This window comes from Coenobita brevimanus, chromosome 85 (assembly GCF_032717465.1).
Source record: "Coenobita brevimanus isolate Jiangsu-jjx chromosome 85, ASM3271746v2, whole genome shotgun sequence".
Classification (NCBI taxonomy): domain Eukaryota; kingdom Metazoa; phylum Arthropoda; class Malacostraca; order Decapoda; family Coenobitidae; genus Coenobita; species Coenobita brevimanus.
The window spans coordinates 10123237-10127842 of NC_137038.1; the positions used below are offsets into that span (position 1 = coordinate 10123237).

A 4606-nucleotide genomic window follows, 5' to 3' on the forward strand; every position below is an offset into this window, starting at 1 on the left:
AATCGTCACCACAACACCAACACACTCCTGTCCCATCCTAACTTTCAACTCTTCCATCGTAAACCTAGGCCCCCCCCCCCTCCCAGGCCTCGCACTCAGGGACGCACTGCACATCTACCTAATCATTGCCATTTCTCTACATTTGAGCTAGCGAATATCCTCTTCCTCTACTGCCCAGGTCTCACCACCATACAGCATTGCACTCCTAACACATGCTGCATACAAGGATCCCTTAGCACGGAGGGAGAGCCCTCTCAGTGTCAGGAGAGGCAACAGCTCCCAGTCCCTGAACTTCCTCCAACCACTCCTCACTCCAGCCCCTCCCCCAGAACATAACATGTCTCCAGAATAACAAAACTCTTCGGCACCCTCAACAGACTCACCAGCAGGTTCAGTCTTTTCGCACCTGGCAATCTCCACGTGCTCTCCCTGACACACTGCATACATGAAATCAGCATTATCTCACAGTCTACCTCTAACACCACCACATCTCTTATGCACCCATTTACCACAAACACTGCAGGAAGTGGAATTACTTCCCATGCCGTTGTGGCAAATTGCACATGGCCACTCCCTCTCTTCTTGGACAGTAATGCTCCTAGCCCTAGATACCATCACTTGTTTTATCTGCATCTACTCTTAAGTCCCTGTGCCCCATACCGTCTCTCCACTTCCTGAATCTTTCCTCCGCCTCCCTTTCATTCTCTGAAATCAATACCAAATCATCAGCATGCATCTCCCATGGGAGTCCATCTCTGAAATCACATGAGAGGGCTTCAGGTACTGTACTAAACAACAGGGGGTTCAAGACTGACCCCTAATGCATGCCAGCATTCACAGAAAACTCCTCACTCACAACTCCATTCACCCTTATATGAGTGTGAGCGCCCATATACAGGCCATAACCACACTAACCAGCCAATCCTCGATCCCAAGCTTTCTCATTGCCCACTTCACCACCTCTCTAGGGACTCTGTCAAAGGTCTTCTCCAAATCAACAAAAACAAAGCACAGTTCCCTTTTCTTTCCTGTGTAGTTTTCCTGAAGCTGTCTAACAATGAATATGGCATCAGTGGTCCCTTTGCCTGGCATAAACCCAAACTGCATCTTATCAATATTCACTCATTCTTTAATTATCTTCGTTATCTGATCCAAATGCTTTATGCCTTTATAATTACCTCTTTCCAGGGCATCACCCTTCCCCTGGTAAACATTTACAGTTACACTCTTTGGCCAGTCATGTGGACAACACACTCATATAAGAAATGAACATGACTTTTTATTGTTTTCATGGTGATGCCTTCTGCAAACCTCCCAACATGGCATACAGTCATAAAATTAATAAAATTCTGCACAAAAAGGCCAACAAACAAAATTGCATAAAAAAAGAAAAATATCATAAAATTCTTGAAAATTTACCCCAGAATATGGTGAAAGCAAAGGGTAATATTGCAGTTTAGTGTCCCAAACTCCAGGTGTCACACCATGTGATATGGTAGCACTGGCGACAGTTGTGTACTACAACGAGTGCTGCTAAATGAATACTGAGAGTTCTTTAAATTCTCCTGGATTTCCTTAGAAATATTGATTGTGGAACAGATAGCTGTAAACCAGTGTTCTGGGCCAACAAACAGTGGAGGAGGGGACCGTGATAACCAGGACACTTTACACAACACATCCAGAACAGTTCACAGAGAGGACGCTTATTAACCCCTAAAGCGCAGGCTTGTTTTGGCTCAACTTGCGTGTCCCATGGGGTCAATTGCGCTCCAACAGACTCTCTAAAAATATTTTGCCAAAAATCAGTTATTAGGCCTAGAATATTAAAATTACATATGCTTATGGCACATACCTTCAGCTTTCTCCTGGGATGTTTGCTGAGTCTTCGTCGAGTACCCTAGGACTTGTGGAGACCTCTGAAGTTGGGTAACGAAGTCTCCACTGTACACTTCCCGACAACCTGTAATATGATTACTACAGCCTGATATTATCACTAGAAACTCTATTCTATGATTTTCAAATAGTTTGGAATCCATACTCCAAAAAAAAAAAAAAAAACTGTGAAAGTAATGAAAATTATGAGCGCATACCAGTATGACCTTCCCACTTGCGCTCGTTCGCCGCTGGTGTTCTGTCATGTATTATTCATAAAAACACTCACATTTTATATTTCTATGACTATATAACACTTATATATATCTGCAGTCTTTATCCATAAGTTTCCTTCAGTAATAGTAGTTTATTGTCACTGTAGGCATTCAATTTCTCTTTAAGTAAAATACGTAGCATTCACTTTCTCGTCCTGTATACTAGCATTGAGAGCGAATCTGTCACTTTCACTTCCACTTTCATAACTCATAGTATTCATACATGCTAGAGTGAAACTTTCACTTTCATTACTCCTAGTATTTACTGTATACTCATATTCTTATATTACTACTCATTTACATTTCTGTTTACATTCTCTATTTTATTTACATTATTTACATTTCTATTTTATTTACACTGTGTTATGCACTGTCACTTGCAGTAACTTATAAAACTATTTTCCACTGTTCACTTATATTTACATTCATTGCTTGCACTTGCTGTTTACACATTATTTACATTTCCACTTGCACTGTTTTAGTCACCAGAAACATCGTAGTCATTGTACATCATTTTCATTGATAAATTAGCCGGTTCATGTTCGACAGCAGTCACTTAACCCTTTACCCCTTTCCACACGAGGTTTAGGTAGGGGTAGAGGTCACAGGGCCCTTTGCATGGGGCTAAAAAGCGGCGGAATTGGACAGGAGCGAATCCAACGTTTTTCCTCCTTGAAAGACGACAGTAAACTGACAGTGGTGGTGGTGGGCTGGTGGTCTAAGGGGAGTGCAATGCTGCCATTCTCAGCGTGGTGACAGCTGCTAATATATACGCTATGAAATGATTGGCAGGAAATCAAGACAATACATAATAAATTAGGTAGTTCCAGGTGAATGTTAATATTACTTAGGCTTCTCCCTTCCTTTCTTATATGTATTTTCATTACGAGAATAGATTATACGGCATATTTAAAGGGGAAATAAACAGCAAAAATTAGCGAACGAGTGCACGTGAGGTGTTCATCATTCATTCATTCATTGCCAGACGCCATGTATCCCAGACAGGGTGGCCAAGGGCTTAGAGTTAATTGTTTTACAGGGAGGGGCACTAATCCTCCACCAACCCCACTTGACGTAGGGATGCCAACAGCATCTGGTGTTCCCAGGCGGTCACCCATCCAAGTACTAACCAGACCCAACGTTGCTTAACTTCGCTGATCGAACGGGAAGCGGTGTTGACCGGTGATAATTAGCCAATTCCAGGTGTATGGTACTATCACTTATTTCTTTTTTGTATAAATATTTGGTATAAGAATAGGGCATAGGGCTTATTTCAATGGATGAAATCAGTGGAAAATTCTGGGGAAGATTTAGTTAGCGCAGCACAGTCGGGTAGACGAGAGGAGAGGGTAATGGAGGGGGGGTAGGGATGGGAGTCAAGAACAGGGAGAAATGGCTAAATTGTCAACAATAGATGGGAGTACATATGAGATTAGGAGTGCTGACTAGTGTTGGTCATTGGCAGTACTGATAGATGATACAAGCCACCACTTGAAAGCCCGGCCGAATTCAAAATAACACAGAATCACAAAAGCGACGCCCCGCGGTATGATCCCTTGCCCCCAAGCGTCACGAAAGTGACGCCCCGCAGTTAAGGGGTTAAAAGGGGACACATACACTACATAATCACTGTTGACTCATATTTTGAACTTGGAAAAAATTTTCCGTTGATTAAGGCGGCTGCTTTCATGTTTTATCCGGCTCACAAAACAAACTTGTGCCCCTTTCCCAAGACAGTGTACCTGTACACACCACTGCCGTTCAACACACTGGTGATTTGTGTTGAGACAAAGTACCTACCTACCCACTTCAAGATGCTCCACTGGCACAGTGCTAATTCCCCTCTTCAATATGCATGAGTGTGCCATTGGCACACTAAGTGGCCCTTCTTTCCTCACAATGACCCTGGCTGCACTACTGGTCGGGCACGTAAAGTGTGTCACCCACGCAAAAACAACACTTGAACTTCTGCTAGGGTACAAGACTCTTACTGGCAGCATGTACATGAAAAGCTTGGTCATGGACTCCAGGAAGAGAGCCATTTTTGAACACCAAATAAGGAGGATTGTTCATTACTGGGCCGACATTGGTGAGATAAAAGTTGAGCAGGGAAGAAAGAAATTCCCACAACTGTTTGTGCTTGCCAAGTGTGTGTAGACTCTGAGTCATGGAAATGCCTTCCCTGAAAGTGAGTTTTCCATTAACAAGTCTATTCTTGCAGTCCATGGTCCGAGCCCTGGAGAAGAAATGCTCATTGCCATGCAAATTGTGAAAGATCATTTTGTGAATGCTGGTGGTGTAATGGGCATCCCAGTCACATCAGATCTTTTGAGAGCTGTGAGATATTTCTACCAGAAATACCAAACTGACCTTGAGGCCAAGAGAAATTCAAGGGAAGATTAGCAAAAAGGAAAAGAGGAACAAAAGAAAGAGGCAACAGATACCAGAAGGAAGTTAGA

The 4606-nt window shown here is 42.9% G+C and overlaps 1 pseudogene; it reads right to left on the minus strand.

Annotated features, from left to right (window-relative positions):
- Positions 1-3228: 3228 nt before the first annotated feature.
- On the minus strand, positions 3229-3341 carry LOC145410524 (5S ribosomal RNA; annotated as a pseudogene).
- Positions 3342-4606: the final 1265 nt, after the last annotated feature.